Genomic DNA, 20,939 nt, shown 5'->3' with positions numbered 1-20,939 from the left:
TCAAAAATAAACTAAATGCTCATTGTAGAATAATCTGAAGATTTGGGAAGTGTAACATGTACGGAAAAAATAGAAAAAAAATCCTTATGTCACAGAACATAACTTACCCCAGTGGTCAGAACAACCCCAAAGTGGCTGTGTGGCTTTGATTTATTTTGATAGTTGACTATACCCAGAACACCTAATAAAGCAAGGCTCTAGAAATGTTGTAATTAGGTACAGGTGGCAGTAATTTTCATTGATGATTACAAAATTTTATCTTCTACCTCCTGAAAGGCAGCAAATACTAAATATATCTTTGATTTTGAAGGCCTTGTTAATTCATTTTGCTGTAATCATTGGTGTGTTTATGTGACCAGAAAAAAAAAAAAAAAAACTACTAGAGCATATTAATGCATCACCAGCAAATTTACCCAAGTTAAAAGCATGGAAGTCTATTTTTTTGTGTAGAAATATTTTGCCTATTTTAATTAATGCACTATTAACTAATCGTAAAGTAAAAATGGTGGTCTTCTTCTAAAGACTGTGTGTCTCAAATATGAAAACAGGGTCAGAAATGTCCTAGATATCCAGATGTCTAGGGTAGGTCTCTCCAGATGGGAGTCAGTGGAATCTAGAGCAAATTCTTTGGGGTGGATCCCAAGCAGAGCATGAAGACATGATATCTGCAGGCATTGCTGAGGGCCTTAAGGGGATGATACTCCAGCACTATCAGGGAAACATAGCAGTACCTGGGTGTAGCACTAGCAAGCCTGGGCTCCTGGCTCTAGAAAGGAAATTAATAGAGAACTTCAAATTCAGACATATTTGGGTTTGCAGCTTAGATCTACCACTCTTAATTCATATTATATCCCAGATGACATGGTTCAGAAATCTAACAAGCGAGTAGAATGCTGGGATGGGGAACCTGGGCAATATCTGGAAACCCCAGGCAGGCGGATAGGCTTATAATGAAGGTCTGATACCAAATACCAGGGCCCTAAGCTCTAGGCTGGGGTTCAAGCATAAGAACTTGATCCCTAAGGGTCATATATTAGTAGAGACAGACCTTGGTGGCTAGGTAGTTAATGAGCATAAAAGAAGAGAAACAAAGACTAATGCAAAAGTAGTTTTAAAATAAAACAAAACAAAGCGAAAACTCATTACACTGGGGGCTAAGTCTTGAAAAAATGTCCAATTTTCTAATCATGAATGAATCAGCTCCCTGAAGAACCCAATGCTGAGCTGCCAACTGTGAATTCAGTACCTCTGACTATGATTGAGAGAATAAGCTAAGTCTGGGTATGTGTGTGATGGGGTGTTCAAGATCGCTGGTTTTATTTGAGTGTCCTGTAGGTCCCAGCCTTGTCATCATCTCAGCCATCCTTCATTGTATCCTCAAATTGCTTTGCCTTGCTTAGGGCCTCACCCTGGAGCTAGAGAACCCAGGAGCACTCATCCTTCACTTGTGTCAATTTCAAGAGGGAAAGGGCTAAAAGCATCACTCTACCAGCCCACCTCATTTTTTTCAGACTTAACTGACCATTGATTTTCCATTTTACTGAAAAAATTTCATTCATTCTGTTATCTCCCCTTTTAGGCCTTAATTGGCAATCTAGTTCTAGGATGTTATGCTTTCTCACAAATAATAGAGCAAGACATAATTATTTGCTCTACTATCTATAATAACACAAAGTTTTGTATTTAAGAATCCTATCCAAACACTAACAAGCCTTAACCACAGACTTGGAAAGAAACAAGAGAGAAAGACGGAAAGAAAAAAACAGTTGAAGTTTGTTATTTGAATTATTTGTCTTCAGGCTGAGAGCCAAGTTACATTTTTTATTCATATATTTTTAAAAAAATCATAATCGGCATAATTTTATCTTATTGCCTAGAAAAGAACAATGGAAAAAAAATGACTGTGAAAGTTTCAGTGAGTTCTAATTACTTATGGCATAGCAGCAGTAATTGAAAAGCTAATTTGTTTAGAAATGAACTTTATCTGCAGAGAGAAAAGACAAAAAGACCATTACTGAATTCAACAGCAAAGACTAACTCTCAAATTTTAAACAATAAAAGGGAGTAGAACTTGCCTGTATCATACTTCAGATTGATTAATATTAATCATGGCTTACATTTTCAAAATATATAGCGCAAACAGTGATGTAGAGGCTAAGAATATGGTGATGATAGTAATATTGACTGTTATATAACAAATATTTGTCACTTTCTGAGGAAATAAGTGGTGTGTCTTGGGATAAATCCCTCTTGGAGACACCAAGGAAGAAAATGCATGATTCCAGCATTAAACCAGATTTCATAGTGACATAGATAAGATTTGGCCATAAATACTTATAATAAAGAAGAATGGGGTTGTTTGAATATGATACAAGTGATTAGTAGCATGAGGAGGACGTAAAGATTATATTTGATCTACGTCTGAGAGGAGAATGATGGTTAAGATTTAATCAAGTATATATGAAGAGATTAAAGAGTGATTTTTAACAGGAGGCCATTTTAACTTGCATCCCCTTCCCCCCACCTCCAGGAGACATTTGGCAATGTCTGGAAACATTTTTATTTGTCACAACTTGGGGAATGAAGCTGGCATTTAGTGAGTAGAGGTCAAGGATGCTGCTAAACCTCCTATAATTTACAAGATCCACAAGAGAAGTAGGCTAAGAGGCTACTGGAAGAGTGTAGTGGAAAGAACATATTCATTTTACTGTTTATTCATCATCTATTTTTGATGGATGAATAAAATATTTTTGATAAATAGAGGTCGTTCTCTAAAGATGTTTTTGTAGGGAGAAGATGTAACCCTGACTAAGCATAAATAAGAAAGACAGAAGCCACATCTTTTGAATTAGAATTCTCAGAGAAGAATAAATTTTGCCAGGGGACAATGACAGAGAAAAAGCTGTTCATGAGTCCAAAAACTAGGGATAAAGAGTTAAGTAATCTGAAAGAGTTAAGAGGGTAGACATGACCAATCCAAAGGTCATGAGCTTGGGGTTGAAAAGATGGTTTCTGCTTCCTTGTCTAAATAAATATAATTCTAAGACACCCAGCATTTCTGAAGAGTTAGCACCGTTCTTAGATGAATCTAGAGAACCAAGAGGAGATGGAAAAATTGCAGCAATTTTAGGATGTAGAACGTGGAGAATCTACTACTTGTATTATTTTATTTTAAATAAGTTGGTTTTTTGTATGTTTTAATTAATAAATTCTATGCATATACAAATACACTGGTGTGTAATGTTGAATTCATTCAGGCCTTGTGTCAGAACTCTAATTATACCTACCTGAATGTGTTCCTATAACCATTGGTCGCAGCTCATCCCTGTTCAGCCAAGTGGGATGAGCATAGTCTACTAACAAGTATCTGAGGACTGGCCTCAATCCATAGAAAGTGATGGGAAGACGGAAATTCAGTTATTTTTTTGGGGGTCATTTTCTCATCTTTTTGCTTTCTCTGCTTTCCCAGATATTATAGTGGCTGCCACAGAGCTAAATTGTTATGTAATCCCCAGATGAGGCCCCGCTTTGCCTGCATATTCTTTATGTGTTTTTACCTCTAAGAAAAGGTATATATATAGTTCACATTTTGCAAATAACACTTTATAGTTTTGTAGGTTTCAAGCTAAAAATGCAACTGAAGTAAGTTTAAAAATGAGTACAAAAGAAATCTATCATCAGTACAACTGTGAAAATATAAATGTTTATTGGAATAAGGAGGGAAAAAATAAAAGACAGTCCACCACAAGAATAATCCAGCCCAAATTGTCAACAGTGCCCAGGTTGAGAAACCCTGGAATAAAGATCATTCCTGGTAGATGGAAGAATACTCACAAAAGCAAGTCTTGAGACCTTTGGTAAATCCTAAATGGTCTCAATTGTCTGAGGTATAGACATAGTATGTATGAAGGAGTATAAAACAAGTGAAGGCTGGAGAGAGTTTACGACAAATTTCAATGCCGATTTAAAGCATTTCAATTTCTTAATTCACCTTCCTGATACCACCTAATAAAAATATTTCACATCTGACATAATATTAATAGAATGTAGAAAATATCTCTCATTATTTAAACAATATTATTTCAAATATTCAATAGGCGTCTTTCTTTTCAAATATTTCTCCCCTTCTTAGTGTAAGAAATTAACAGAGCATTTGGAAACAGTCAAAGAACTCCTTGGAAAAATGTTCTTATTATGTTCCAGTTTTCTCCAAACTTATTTACAAAAGATAAGAGATTGTTTCCTCAGATAAGTGCTAGAATTCTTACTTAAGTCTTTCATGATTCTGGCATGACTTTCATCCATTATATATTTAATTATTTTCATGGCATTTTCATGATTATTTTAATTGTATATAAGTAGTGTGTAATACCTGTGCAGGGCTAACTAGTTTTGTTGCTCAACCTTAGAAAGAATCAAGATAAAATGTATAGTTGCTTATTTCATTTTCAATTAACTTTTTAAAAAGCTTTACTGTATCTGCTTCAGTAAAATTATTTGTTTATATTTACCTGTATGTGTCAAGTTATGATAAACAACCTCTTAAGGTCAGAGACATTTTTTATCAGATGATACACCCTTCTTAAAATGTTTAGCCTCTAATTATAGAATTATGTATGTGTATATTATATGTAACATCATATATCTAAAGAATTCTCGTATGACCCGTATTCCCTTTCAAAAACCAAGATAACTTTTATCAACACACAAATATGATTGGGTTTAGGAAATAATACATATAAATTTGAACATCTGATCTTTACACATAATGTAAATGCAAAATAAATTATTTTAAAACTAAAATTCAAATGTTAAAATGATCCACTTTTCATGAGGTTGAAAGATCTGAATTTTGCCATAAAATGATGTTTTACCTTAGAATCTATTTAATGGACAGTAATAAATCACAAATAGATTTTATGTAATGGCTGTTTCCTATCTTCAAGACTGTGTTGGAGTTTTTCTTGGTATTTATTTTCATAATAGTGTTTATTACTTTCTTTTGTAATTCCTCTTTTGTCTTCCATTGAAGGTTACTTTGGAATAGGTAGAGAGGTTAACTCAATGCCCAATGTGTTGGCAGGCATTCAGAATATGTTTATAGAATGAGTCATTTTAAAGTAATATTATATGTTTTTTTTCAGAAGACAGTTTCCCCAAAATACAAAGTATAAACATAAAATGCAAAATAAGAATGACATTTAAGTTTCGTTAGTCCACTCTTTATTTTTTTAATACTGTGTAAAGCCAATAGAAATGTGTTTCTATGAGCCTCAGCCGTGGGCCTCGCAGATGGTAACTTACACCAACATGCACCACTTAATCTATCAGATTATGTGCAGCAACCTAAGAGAGCTAGAAAATATTGTTTGAAATTATGTCTTTTCCAACGTTGCTGAGGAAGAAAAGTACTAAGAATAGGAATCTCTTACTCATAGGATAAAAGTGGTGTTTCAGCATATTTTATTTAAAAAAAAAAGAAATTAGCAAAAATGGATATGGGGTGAGAAGAAGCATCAGAGAGGTTTATTTTTACTGTACAATTTGCCTCTAGAAGCAATTCCATCATATTATAGAACTGGAATCTACATTGGCTTCAGAAACTCAATTCGAGGTATTAAAATAAATTTTCTACAATTCTTTTGATTTAGACATAGTTGCTTACTTACATAGGCAATTTAATAATCGCAGGAAATAATTTTCACCCAGTTTTACAAGCTTTCCGTCCAATCCTGTGTTCCCACTTCCTCTGCTTCCTAAAGCTCGCAACTCTTCTTTCATATTCAACCTTGAGTTGTTAGCTTTTCCATTGCTTTTTACAATATTTTATGTTGGAACCTTTCTTGACTTATCCCATTAAGCAAAAGTCCAACTCAACCCTATCTTGCCCTAATTGCCCTCATCCTGATCAATTTCTCCCTCTTCAAACTCTGACTTTTAAGTCGGTTATCAAATCTCCCCCCTAGAAGCTTCTTGAATGTTCTTTCCTTTTTGGTAAATGTCATCTTCACAGTTTAAGGAAAAACTTCTTTCTTTTTCATCAGTTGTTCATTTACCATGATGCTCTATCACCTTCCCTTTCTTCTATCTCTTCCCCTACGTCACATCAAACTGGACCTGGACTTCAGAAGCACTACATTATATACTTCTCTTCACAGAAAATTGCATCCTCTTATTTAATTAAAAAAGAAACTAATTATTCATTATTAGTAATACATTTTAACAATCATTTTCATGTAACCAACAACATGTACATTAAAATATTTAGGTATTTGATTTTCACATTTCATTGTAAATATTAGCATGAATGATGATGCCTATCTTTAAAATGCATTTTTAGAATGAGAACAACTGAAGCCTAGCTGCTCAGTGCCTTTTCAAAAATTTGTATATAAAAAAAATTTGTATAAACATCTGAATTTAGAAAGTGCCATCATCTAAGTGTGATCTACCTACTGGTAATTCCATTTCAGGACATTTTTAGAGTTGTAAAAATCTATCGTCATTTCCCTGCCCACTGCTTCCACATTCATTCTATAATCTTGCCATCTGTTTCACTGAAATGGCAAATCCAGAGGGCAGGGAGCATGTCTTATCTGTGAAATGATGTATGTAAGTGTAGATTCTCTGTCAGCATTTTAAAAATAATAGAACTTCAAATACGATTGATTTAAGCCTCCCTAGTCAACAGTTAGTCTTGGTGACATGAATCACTCTTTCAAATGGTAATTTGCACCTGTTACCTTCATCTACAGGTTGGAAAATGCTTACACCTTAATTAATTACACCCTTGCCATGTGGAAGATTGTATCCTCAACTCTGAGGCAGGGAGACTGGGGCATAGACAATCAACAGCTTTTCTGATATCTCAAAGTGGACTTTTGGAGAAAAAAATGAGAATTCAGGTCACTTTTCACTGAGTGACAGATGAGGTTCTTTAGGAATCTGTGTCTCTTGTGGCAGAAAACATGGCAATGTCATCCCTTCCAGTAAGGGAGGCACTTGTCCTAGCTTATTCTGTAGTATCAATTCAATATGACCTCAGAGAATATCTATGTTTCTTACTAACATGTTCCCTCTCTGCATTTGCAGTGGCTGATGTCATCCACTGAACCAAAGAGCAGGTGGTATGTAAATTACTTTTACCTGAGCATGGCATTAGAATATAATTCCCCAAATGGTGATGCCACCATGTAATTAAGCTATAACTAAGTGACGAGTATCTGACATCAGATAATCATTTAATAGAGGAAAATGGGAAGCAGTTTATTATGTTAAAATGTGCTTTCTTTAAAGTTTCTTGAGAATGTGGAAGGGTTTTCTTGGCATTCAAATGATCTTAAGATGTTTGTATATAATTTTTGGCACATTTAGTAAAATGTTTATGATAGTGATAAATGTTTCCTTGGCATACATCATTCAATGTTCACAAGAACTGTAAGTGGACTTTCACCTTTGAGTTTTCACTGTCAGCAAAAATGTTGTATGGATTCATATGCTCTTCATTCCTTGAACAAAACATTAGGAAATGCTAAGATAGACACTTGATAAGGTATTATAAATGTCTTTTGCACCAATATGTGCTGTATGTTCTTATTATTTTAATTAATATAATTGCTTACTCAGTATTTTGCTCGGTATTATTTTGTCTTTTTCAGTGAAGATAGAAGAAATTATAGTTGTTGAAGTGTAGCAATAATAGGTTCCATCTCCAAAAGACTCTTAAACCAACATTTTAACATATATATGAGGTCAACATTGTGAAACTGTGGAGAAAATTGAGTTAGAGAGTAAACCAAGTGATACTTGTTCTCTCATTAAAAATATTTCTTCATAATCTATTACATGCAAGGCACTCTATTGCACTAGTAACTCTAAATTAATAAAACTTTAAAAATTCCATACCTCATTACCACCTTTACCTCTCCATCATCCCCCCTTTTTTTGTATCTAAAATTAAATGTATTCAAATTTTAGAATTCTAAGATCATGTTCTTTTTTTTATGTGTGTGTACTTAATTAGTGATTACTTTATATTTTTCCATTATCAAAGCAGTATATATTATTATAGAAAAGTTTGAAAATATAAGAAAAAGGGGAAAATTACTTATAATCCTATCACTCAAAGATAATCACTGTTTTGTTTTTTTTGTTTGTTTTTTGTTTGTTTTTTCACATACACACTGTATTTTATTTTTATAAGAGATAAACTGACACCAAGCATTGTAAATGGATGACCACAACAAAAGCAACAATGATTGCAATTACAAAACACCAAACACACTCATACTATGTCATAATATTGACATTCAGTCCAGTAATCCTCCACTGTAACAGCTCCTTTACTTTACAGTGAAAATTGATTTGTATATTTTTTGCCTCTGAGTCCTTGTGGGATTTTTTTTTTATTCAAACAGAAAGTCACAAAAATTATAATCATCCTCATCAGTTCACTCAGTCTCATGTAATTAATTTTTTTATCTTGATCTTTTATTAACACTTTTATGAATTCATCAGTTTTCCATTAGAGCTCTGAAAATGCTTATTCATTCAGTTCAGCAGTATAGTCAGTTACCAGAAACCTGTACTTGTCAGCATCATCCCCCCTTTTGAGTTAATTTTATATAATCCTTAATTATCTAATTTGATTTTATTGTCCCACTCCCATCTCTGTCCCATTCAATGCCCTATTCTTCATCCTTGAAGACTTTACCAATCTAAATTTCAGTTCTTTCAGCTGTATGTTGGGAATGAAATGTAACCTAGCAATTGCTTGCAAATTAAATAATATTTAGAAATCATTTCACTCAATTATTGACAAATAGTAGATAAATAGTAATTATTTGCTAATTTTTTTGCTATTATTGATTTTATTCAAGATTCAGCTTAGATATCACAAGCTCTCCTGGAAGGAAGTTCCCCTGGTCCTACTGTGCTGTGTTCATACTTCTATTGCTGTTCTAGGCAAGTTCTATATTATTTTTCTCATACAATAATTAGTGAGCACCTTGAGAAGATTGGCCATGTGTTATTAATTTCTATATTTTCAATGATTAAAACATTGAAGAGTCTCAAAATGTTGGTCAACTAAACGACTGAAGAAATGTTCCGAAAAATATACCTATAGAGGACATTAGTTGTGAATATTTCACTTTCTCATACTGAATGCAGTCATCTTTTCAACCTATTCCTTCTTTTCTAGAAGACTGAAGAGTGCACTCCAGAGAGTATTTAAGCAGCTCTCATTTCACCCACCACTTCCCTGCTATGGGGCTAGCATTTGCAGTATGGATTTTGCTTTACATGGTAGAAACCCAGATGAACTATAATATCATGAAAATATGTTGATAAAAGGAGACAGTGGCTCAATCAGACAACAGGTAGATGACAGGCAACGTGTGTTTCATGGTTGATTATCAGAGTTCATTGACAAAGGAAGATGGAAACAAGCAATTTTCAGAATTTAGGCAGGCAAGTAAATGGATTCAATAATGTCTGGCAGCAGATGGTTGGGGCCCAGGCCAAGACTTCTGAGAGCAAGCCTGACCTGCAATTCTAGAAGTATGGTCAAAGCAGAGATCTTGTTGTAGAGAATAAATTACAAGATAAGAAAAGAGGAGTGTTCTCAAGGGTTTAGCCAAGCTACTTGAGCTAGGGGAAAAATTTACAGTAAATTGATATCTAGTAACTCAGTCTAGATCAGGCCTTTGAATGACATTTATCAGTAGCAAAGGAACTTGGCACAAGTCTTTTTAAGCATTGTTCTGTACACTTGGCTTCTGATAGTTTACATTAAAACATTACTATAATTATTACTTACATTAATCATTATAAACCTAAACATTTACTGAAATATGCTATTAGAATCATCAAGTAGGAGACTAACAAATATGATTTTTTCCTTAGTGGTGAAAAACTTAACTATAAACGAAATAAACACAAAACTAGCTGGAGGACTATTTGAGATAGAATAAGAAATTATAATATAGAAAAGAAATAGGGTTTATTGATATTTATTTTTCATTATAATGTTAACAAATAGGTATGTATCCCCCTGAGACATATTGTTTTATGTTTTCCATTTATGAGTTGTGTGTAAATATTTCCATACTTTGTATATTCTTCTGTGATTTAGGCACCAGAAATTTAGTTTGTAATATTAATCCATGTTGATGTGGGTGTTGTGGTTCACTGATTTTCAGTTTTACATAGCATATTATTGCAGCCCTATGCGAGAGTTTATTTATCAGTTCTTCTATTGATAGACATTGGAATTATTTCCAGTTCTTTGCTGTAACTAACAATGATCCTATGCATGCACTTATGCAATATTCTATGGCATATGTATTTTAAAATCCAAGCACCATCCTAATTTATCTCCCTCCTTTCCCCTTTGGTAACCATAAGTTTGTTTTCTATGTCTGTGGGTCTATTTCTGTTTTGTAAATAAGTTCTTTTGTAACATTAAAAAAATATATTTGTAGATGTGTCTTACCCCTTTAGCCCCCGGAGTGAGATTTTTGACAGTGTTTTCACTCCATTTTGTCAAATTAAAGCATATTTTTCTTAAGACATGGCATAAACTTTGTTTAATGTGAAACTTGTTTCTGAACATGTTTTGAAGGGAGTTTTTAAAAAACAAAAACATGTTTATACCTGAAAATAAAGTGCTATAAACAACAACAAAAATACTTCTCCAATATTAATTATACCTCAAGTAAAAATGAATAAATAAATAAAATACTTCTAAAAAAAAATCCAAGTGCCACTACAAATCTGTGTTAAACCTGAGAAAGCTACTTAATTTCTCAGAGTTAAATATTCTTTGTAATATAGGAATGATCATACTAACTTACTACATAGAGTGTTTGCAAAGAGAAAATAGATGATACATACAATGTACTTAGAACAGCACCTGCCCATAAGTGCAAAACAAATATGAACTGTCATTATTCGTATTACCCCAAAGCAGTTGAAACCATTGCCATGTGGATCACTGACCCTAAATATCAAAGATCCTAGCTTCTTTACTCAGTTAGTGTGGTTTGAAACACCAAAATCATAGATTCAATTTGGCATTTGTCTGTAGTATTTTAGAGTTCACTGTACTTTTGTGAAAGTGTGAGGATATTGGAGTGTTCATTACAACTCCCTCCACCATCAGATGTGAAAATTAGAGCCCCTAAGGCTGAAAGCCAGTTGAAGCCTTTTCCCCCTCAAGAAAAAGGGACATGTTTTGAAGTAGGATGGTCTGTTGTCTACAGTTTATGGTTTTGTTGTCTCCTTTTTACAGACCCAAATCTTCCTCCTAATGTTCTCTGCTTCCTGCCCTTTATTCTCATCTCTGGAATAACATAAAAGTATTCTTTGATTCTATACATCAAAACTTTGTTAGAAGAGCAATTGAAAGGCTTATTTTGTCCAAATGTTTTGTTGGGGTGTGTGTGTGTGTGTGTGTGTGTGTAAGCACACTTCATAATTGAAAAAAATTCAGCCACAGTTCCTTGTAAGCAAAGAGAATTAATTAGAATCAGCTTGATGATTATATCCTCAAAGCAGGATAGGTAGATTTCATTAATGTCAAGACAACAGACAGAACTTCTAGGGGTTGCAGACTAAGTTCATGCTCCCCTAACCTAGAGTTTACCCTCAGTTCAAAAATCAGGGTCTTAGATATAAGCAGAGATTCTGAAAGGGGTTCTAGGATTATCTGGTGTTACCTTATGTATCAGAAGAGCAAATGGCCAGGTCCGAATGTTTGTCTTTTAAATAAGTTAGCTTTATTGAGATATAATTTGAATAATTAACATACAATGAAATGCACAGATGTTTTCAATGTATGTTTCAGTGAGTTTTGACAAATATATACATGGATAAAACCACCACCCCATCAAGATATAAAATATTTCCATCATCTCCAGAAATTCCCTTGTGCCTCTTTGCAATCTCCCCTCTATACCTCCCCACAGCTTCCTGACCCACCTTAGCAATTATTGTTGTGATTTTTTTAGTACTGTCTCTTTGTTGTACCTATTCTAGAACTTCATGTAAATAGAAGCATACTGATGTGAACTTTTGTGTCTGGTCATTTTTTGCTCAACAAATTGTGTATGACATTCATAAGAGGAAATAATGCTTTTTAATGGGTTTGCTGCTATAAAATTATATTCACTTAAAGTTTGTACACATATAGTGATTTAAGTCACTTTAGTTCACATTACTCTAGTATATTGAATTTGTTGAAATTAAATGATAGAGGATTTCACTTGAGTGTATAGAGCATATCTACCATTAATCAGAAACTGGAAACATTTCTTGAGTTTAGGTTAGGTTGGCCAAACCAAGATGAAGCAAAAATTTAGTGTTTGATCAATTCATTAGGTAGGTCTTTACTCATTGTATTCTCAACCATCCTCAAAATTTAGTAATGTTCTCATAATCTAGACCATTTGAGCTAAAGATGATGACATTCTTTACTGTCACTGAAGACTCAAGTTGCCCAGATAAATAGCCTCTTGTTTACTTTTTTGGTTTGGAAATTAAATGTCAAATTAAGAAAAACTAAATTATATGCCACTTGGTAATGAAGTGTTTTCCCCTGAGTCTCCATTCAACTGACATGTGTGATGAGAAAATACCTGAACTGGAAAAGCACATGGGGAAAGAAGTTGAAAAATTTTCTCAACTTTCTGAGAAAGGACATGTTCAAATGATTTTTGACAGTACTGACTTCCATTTGTCAAGGCTTGCATTGTAATATTCATTACTAAACTTTAAAAATTCTATAATGCTAAACAAATTTGGAACAACAACTCTTTAGGGATTTTGTTTTTTGTTTGCTTATGCATTTATAGGACACTTAAGATGAAATTCTACACCTAAGTAAGAAAAGAAAAATAGTGCAATATACATTTTCTTTTGAAATATGTTTCTTCACAAGGGAATTACCTGGTCTATGGTACTTTCTACCTACCATTAGAATTGTTTGCTTGGTTCTTCTTCCAGGGATGCTTTATGAGTAATAGAAATTGTTTAGCAGAGCATTGAGTTAATATTCAGATTCTGGCACTTTATTATTCTTCACCTTACTTTTTTCCACTCAGTACATTTTAAAGAGCAACCTCCTTCTTTAACATGTTGAAATCTGGTCACTACTAATTATCATGGCTGTAATTTCCAACTTTGCAAGTGAAAATCAAATTATGGACTCTTGTGTGACAGAAGGCATACAATTCTAGGAAAATCCCTGAAGGAGCACAGCAGAGCATGCCAGTTAAAGTCCGGTAGGCCCTGGCATTGAGCAGTCCTACAAAGACAGGAATTGCCCCCAAACAGAGCAACGCTTCAGTTGGCATTGCTTTGCTAGTTACTCACATTTTCTTTAGGGCAGAGCAATTTCCCCCTCAAACAAGCTGTTCCAATTTGCTTATGTGGCTTTTTAGCCCAATCGATATGCTTCTTCCTGTTGAAGAAGATGTAGAAATGCCACTGAGTGATTTGAGTTATTTTTCAAAAGGTAATTTTGCTTTAAAAAGCACACTTTAATATTTCAAGGAATAAATAAATGCTATCTAAGGGGCATAAAATAAACCACAAATTTTTAATAAGTTTTCTGTTCATGGAACTGAGTATCTTTTCTTTCAAGAGAGTTGTGTGCAACAGGGGACAAGTGATAGCAATGGGAGTAGGAAAGTTAATCAAAAAGGTAATCATGTGAATCCAGGCGGCACTCCCTCTGCGACTAGATACCAGTGTTCCTGACTGACAGCGTGCTCAGTGAGTTAGGTCACTAAGGTTTCCATCAGCTGAGTCTGCAGCCTCTCTCAGTGATGGGGAAATGCAGAGCACTCAGTCATTCATAATGTTTGAATATGTGCAAGTGTTTCAGGCTTGATTTCTATTCATATGTTTGTTTGAGTGATTGTCAGTTTCTTTCTCCCTGTTTTTTTAGGTAAAAACAGAAAATATCAAAGCCTAGCAGTGCTTTCCCTTGTAATCAAATTATTTAAGTAACAGCAATGAGTCAGATATTCTTGTCACAAAGACTCTTTTCCCAAGGAAGTATCTAATCTTTTTGATCTTCATATGTTGCGTTGACGATTGTTAATTACAATGGCATGAAGAATATTTGATTTTTGTTGATGAATAGTATTGTAGTAATTCATTAAAACCATCATATATATGTATGTTTGAGTGTGCATATATATTTATGTGTGTATCATGTTTATGAATATTTTATGTAGGTTGTTTTATGTAAGCAGAGACCTGTAAATTGACTCCTAGATTAGTTTCCTTGAAGCACTGTGACAAGCACTGGGGAAGGAGCATATATGGATGTTGACCTTAAAGATTTTACTCTTTTGGGGGAGAAAACTACACAAAAATAAATATGATGTTCAGTAAAGTGTAACAACTGTCATAAGAAAAATACAGATAATATTCAGTGATGGATAACAGGAAAAAAGAGATTGCCTTCAGCAAAATAATACACATAAAGAACTTAGCGTAAATGTCTGACTTAAAGTAGTGTGAGTTTCTTGTATTGTCCTTTTTTTTTGGTTGCGTTGGGTCTTTGTTGCTGCACGCGGGCTTTCTCTAGTTGTGGCTAGCAGGGGCTACTCTTCGTTGTCGTGCGCGGGCTTCTCATTGCGGTGGCTTCTCTTGTTGCAGAGCACGGGCTGTAGGCACATGGGCTTCAGTAGTTGTGGTGGGCGGGCTTCAGTAGTTGTGTCACACGGGCTTCAGTAGTGTGGCTCGCGGGCTCTAGAGCGCAGGCTCAGTAGTTGTGGTGCACGGGCTTAGTTGCTCCGTGGCATGTGGGATCTTCCTGGACCAGGGCTCGAACCCGTGTCCCCTGCATTGGCATGCGGATTCCCAACCTCTGCACCACCAGGGAAGCCCTCTTGTATTGTCTTTATGGCAGAGGATTAAACAAACTTTTGGAGAGTAAGTAAGTGGTATTCAGAGGGAAAAAAAAAAGAATTTGGATATATGAACATGGAGAAAAGACATTCCAATAGGTAGGAATAGCTTTGAAAGATGAACAAAGGTGAACAAAACACTAAACTTGTGTCAACTAATATTACAATTGAATGATCACAGGGCACACAAACTATTGGAAAAGTAAAATTGGGCCAGATTATATGAGGTCTTGTATGTCAGCTCAAGACAACCAGACTTTAACTTACATGCCATGGCAGGTAACTGTACATTTTTAAGCTTTAGAAAGACTAATCCGACAGCAATAGACCGAATAAAGTAGAGTGAGGAAAGGCAGGAAGAGGAAGGCTATTTAGAATGCAATTACAATATTTCCATTAGAAAGGCATGAAAAGTATGAAACAAGGTATCAGCAGCAGAAGTTAATATAAGAAAGATAATAAATAAAATGTACAAAGTGTGGTAGCTAATTTTATGAGAAGACAAATTAAAGGGAGGTTTACAAAAACATTCTTGGAGATTTGAGGGCCATTAAAACATTTAAGGAACAGAAAACAGAGGAATGATTTATGGAGGAATTGGTGTATTTAATTTCTGACATGATATTTGGGGTGCTTAAAATACATTAAACATAGGAAGACGACCAGGAAAATAGGGAGATGGGGGAGAATAAAGAATTAGAATGTAAGACAAGGATAAATTGAGAGATACACAAACCATCTTTATGGAAGTGATGTTTTAAAGCCATGGCATTTCTGAAACAACTATTACAGAGAGGAACAGAAAAATATGGAGAACGGTTAAGCTTAAGGTGTGTGTGGGGGTGGGTAGAGGTTAAGGTCTGACACAACAGGAATATTTGGAGTAGGAAAATCAAAAAATATCATGTCACGAAGGCCAAGGAGTTTTCACCTGTCTCAGTATTTTCAGAAGATTAAGAGGTCTGCACAGGCTGTTGAGTTTATAAAGTAGATCCTTGTAAACCCGTCAAGGGAACAACTCTGGCAAGATAAAGGCACAGGTCAACCTGTAAGGAGCTTAAAATTGAATGGGAGATGAGAAAATGGAGATTGTTGGATGTAGTTTATAGTTCTCTAAGGATGTCTAATCATAAGAGAAAGGAGAGAAGATGGCAGATTCAAGTGGAATTCATGCCTGAAAGCAACACTCGTTTTAATAGACAATTTTGCCAATTTAAATAAAGAAATAAATAGATAAGTAAGTAAATAAATAACAACATTACCTGCCATTGAGACAAAATAATGAGAGGGTTAATGGAATATGACTGATTCCACATTTTGGGGGGGTGGTAAGAAATTTGCAGTTTGTACAGAAGGCCAAGTGTTCTCGGCATTAACAAAGTGGATTCCAGAATTTTTATTCAAGGCTGTGCAAAAAAAAGTCAGAGGGTATAACGCTATTGGGACACATTTTAAAACTGTACCTTTTCTTACATCAATATATAGTTAATTTCACATCCCATATTTGTATAATAATAGTGATTCTGTGACAAAAATATATTATGCTTCCTTTTCTCTTCTCATTTTCTTTCTTAATTTAACTGTCAACAGTATGAACACGTAAAACAGACGAGCAAGACACTGTTTTGATATTTTGTTGATTGATACTTCTGTGTTTCTTCATGCTAAGGGGCCAAAGATTCTGAATCTTATATATGTTATCTGAATTTTCAAAGATAATGATCGTTTACTATAAGATAATAAATTACTACTATACTTGTAAACTACTGAGTAATTACTAACTACTAAGGGTGAAACAACAAAAATATGTTCGTGGTTTTAGTTATATAATTTGGTGTTTTAACAAACAATTACAAAATAATATCTAAGTTAATTAATTAGTTATTTTCAGTAAGCTTAGTTTCTTGGCAAAATAAATATAAAATCCATTGTAGCTTGTGTTCTTTTACTTTCTTTCTTTTTTTTTTTTTTGTAAGATTAGTTTTTTTACATATTTGTCATTTTTCCAGAGCTGAAACACAAATGAGCAGAGAAAGTGCAGTGGCTTTTTGGCCCTCACTTCCTTTCCTCAGAGTTAATATCCAGCTACCACCAAGGTTTAGAGAGTCACCCCTAAACATATTATTTTAGTTTTTATTTCACCTCTTACTTGTCTCATTTATGGCCTAAAAGGAATCTGAATAACCAGCTAGGTTTTTCAGGAAGTAAGCTAATCCATAAATGAATGACTTGGAATTTCCAAGCATGTTATGACTTTGTTCTAACACACAGTGACACATAGGAATCACTGTGATTTTAAGAAAGAAAATCCATTAGAGCATTTGACTGTTTTCTTGCTTCCTTAATTTCTGATTAAGAAGATTTCCAAATGGACTCTCTGAATCCCTGTCTTTCTGATATAACTTAGGCTGCTTTGTTTTTTGGTCTTTTTCTTTTTTGGCTTTTTTTTTTTTTTTTTTTTAGGTTACTCCAGAGTTGTTTCATGAGTATTTGTATTTTGATTGCAAACCCTCTATGATGTTAGACTTAAGGAAAGAATGTACATTGTGTGTGTGTGTGTGTGTGTGTGTGTGTGTGTGTGTGGGTGTGTTGGTGTATCTATGTGTATGTGTGTCCAGGGGACAACATGAAGAGCCAGAGAGCACTCTCACTTCTAAGAACATAAAGGTTCTAGACCAAAGAACTAAATTAAGTGTTTCACAAAACATTCAGACTGATTATTATATTCTTTCTGTTAGAAGTCATGGCATTATAAGCAGAATGGTAAGTTTATGCAAGTTTAGCATATTTAGAATCTTTTGTTGAATGCAATTCTGGATTTACTATAGTTTGGTATGGATATATGTTCGTAAAACATTTTTGGTTGAAATCCTCAGTACCAAGCCATAATGCTCTCTATGTGTTCAATTATTGCAACATGTCTTTCCTATAGGTATGGAAACCTAACCTACACCAGCTCTGTACCCTTGCATTAAATTTGATAATATTACAAAGGCTACCTTCTCAGGAAAAGTTTGAGGAGTCAACCTGAATAGTCCTTTCATTGCATTGTATTTTCTTAAAATTGTAAAAATAAAAGGCAGTAATTCCAGGATATGGAAAAGAACATCAATTTACCTGAAGAATTCTTAGATAGGTAACTGGTGTCAAATTTCAAAAGTGTCCTCAAGAGGGCACTGTCACCTGTTTTATATAGTTTATAATTTGTATCTTTTACTGATAAGACCCGTTGCAATACCTGAAGAGTGATTTTGATCTATTTTTATCAGAAATGCAATGTTGCATTCTTTACGTCATACACAATCTTGCTGTCCATAGCAACCTCACCTGTCTATTGTTACATAGAATGGATTAACATATATCAGTAAGTTAGCAACTTTTGACTGGTTTTACATCAGTAACATTTTATAGATTATTCCACCTACCAAGATAACTAAGGCTATTTAAATCTTACTATCGATTAATCAAAAAGTTTTTGAGGACCTCCTTTGTGTTTGTTATTTGTGCAGCTGATATGTGTAGGTAAAGTTTTGGCTATGAAATGTGGGGCTTAGCTGAGATAATAGTCCAGTCTAGGCCTGCTTATTAGCACTTTGGAGCACCTCCATTTAACATCAAACCTTTCCACTTTTTATTAAGATACGGCTTAGAAATGATTCTACTTTCCATAATATGTGTACACACACCATGCTTGACACTGGAATCAGACTTCTTGAGTTTAAATAGCAGCTCCACTATTTAGAGAATGTGAATATGGTCTAATGACTTCTCCTCCTTGGGTTGTTATGAAGATAACATGATATCTATAGAGATATATAGATAATATTAATCTAATTTCATTAATATTACATATTTCAAAACTTCTCCATTGCACTTGCCATGACTCAAATAATCTAACTTATAGTTTGTGTGACATATAATTGATCTCTAAGGGTACAAAATGTTTAATTAATTTTTTGAAAGTATATATAATACTTTTAATTAGTTAGACAAAGACTTAAAAGATCCTCAAGTTTTGAAGACATTTCACACACACACACACACACACACACACACACACACGTATATATAGTTTTGTGGAAATTCTGTTCTAAAGTGACACATTTAATTATTCAAAGAGGCAAATCCTTTTGAATTAAATATTCCAAAGTATAACAAGTTCAATTATTTTAAATAAATTGTTTTTTTTTAAATGGTACTTATATCCATCATATTAAAATATTTCCTTTTCAAATGTTATATGATGGGAAAAATTCTAACATGATTTTTAACTTTGCACAGAAATAGTTGTAAATTTATGTGTTATAAATCCAGCAGAAGAATTTATAAGCACAGACAGGAATTATTTCATAATTGATATAAAGGGATAAAAGAAAATGAAAGGACCACAGTTGCTACTATAACTTTCTGTACACAATAGTGCTTATTTATATTTGATTTTGACAGTATGTGGGTAGTTAAACTTTAGTAATTTCAAGTTAACTAAAGTACAGTTTTTTAAAAAATAGGCTTAATTTTCAAATAGTTGAAACTTTATTCTTCCTCTGGATATACAAATACTTCATAACAGCAGTTTTAAAAAACAGATAAGATGGACTCGAAATGTTCTTGAAGATTAAACTAATGAGTAACTTCATGTGGATTTCTTCTCTGTCATTGTTGAGGGCAAATATTCAAAAACAAACCCCTCCTCCTGCATTTGTACACTATCCTATAACATGATTGCCAGTTTATAAACTTCAAAGTGCAAACCAGTACTCTTGAACTTGGTCATCATTTACATTTTTAAAATTTTTGTTTTATATTATAGTTGTGTTAGTTTCAGGTGTACAACAAAGTGATTCCGTTATACATATAACTGTATCTATTCTGTTTCAAATTCTTTTCCCATTTAGGTTATTACAGAGTATTGAGCAGAGTTCCCTGTGCTATAGAGTAGGTCTTTATTGGTTATCTATTTTAAATATAGCAGCGTGTACATTTTTTTTAATTCCAAGATTACAGACAGTGGGACATGTACAGCTGCATCTTTTGGACAAATGCTCACTGTAATAGGAGCCACTATCTCTGCCTTTCCCTGATTATCTAATTACTATTACTCCATAGAAGTCAAACAATTGTCATTTCTTTCTTCAAAAATTACTCCTCAAAATACACCCATCTGTATTGAAAGAGAAATACGGTAAGGGTGAAGAAAGAGACTGCTCAGTTAATTTATTGATTAATTGGATGGCTGATTGATTTCAGAGCTTCTTTTATGAGTTTATCATTTCCACATTTTGAAACCAATGATGCTTTATCAAGTTCTAAATGGCCTTATTTAATTGGATGTCTCTCATAATTGCAAAGGCAAATATGTCAGATGTCTTTACATATACTTCATTCATTTTGATCATTTCCTTCCTTGAGGCTAGTATTTATTTCTGTACTCAGAACTAACTTAAGAGACATAGAAAAGTGGTAAGTTCTCATATGATAGCAAATCTATTTGATTTAATTTGTGTGGTGAGTTTTTTAATTAGCACTTTAATTTTTTTTACTTTAATTTTTTTAAAACTTCAGGGTTTTAATTCTGGTCCATGTTTTACATTTCAACAGTCAGTTTACATTTTAGAAGAATATTTCAAAGAAGAAGTGACACTACAATTACATGTTTATTTTGCATTTTCTTCCAGGTTTTCTAAATATTAGGGTTGCACAGTACCTTGAAGGAAAGGAAAATAAGACGTTGTCTTTTTCTGCTTCTAGGCATTCTCCTTTCCTAAATTACTCTGATGCTTTGAGTTTCTTACTGTTTGCCTGATTAAAACTATCCCATCATGCCTGATGTGATAGGAAACACCACTTATTCTCTCATTAAAAAGCATTCAGATGAACTCCACTCCCCTCCCAGGTTTATTGAAGTATAATTAACAAATAAAATTGCAAGATATTTAAAGTGTTCCAATTATCATTTTTAAAGATCCACATGCATAGGTAACTTGTACCTTGGTTATATATTTTAACAATAATTAATAT

At 33.7% G+C, this 20,939-nt stretch overlaps 1 protein-coding gene across 5 annotated transcripts in view; it reads left to right on the top strand.

The window, feature by feature from the left end:
• Window positions 1-20,939, top strand: part of PCDH7 (protocadherin 7) — a 409,263-nt gene that overhangs the window by 288,832 nt on the left and 99,492 nt on the right. Inside the window, exon 4 of one of the 5 annotated variants that reach the window (XM_049708853.1) lies at window positions 7,093-7,138. The exons of the other annotated variants lie outside the window; for them this stretch is intronic. The gene's annotated coding sequence lies outside the window, so the exon portion shown is untranslated. Of the gene's footprint in view, window positions 1-7,092; window positions 7,139-20,939 lie in introns of those variants that run through there. 5 annotated transcript variants of the gene reach the window in all.

The sequence above is a fragment of the Orcinus orca genome, chromosome 4 (genome assembly GCF_937001465.1).
Source record: "Orcinus orca chromosome 4, mOrcOrc1.1, whole genome shotgun sequence".
Classification (NCBI taxonomy): Eukaryota; Metazoa; Chordata; class Mammalia; order Artiodactyla; family Delphinidae; genus Orcinus; species Orcinus orca.
The sequence above is the reverse complement of the archived record's forward strand: the minus strand, read 5'-3'. Positions and strand labels throughout refer to the sequence as shown.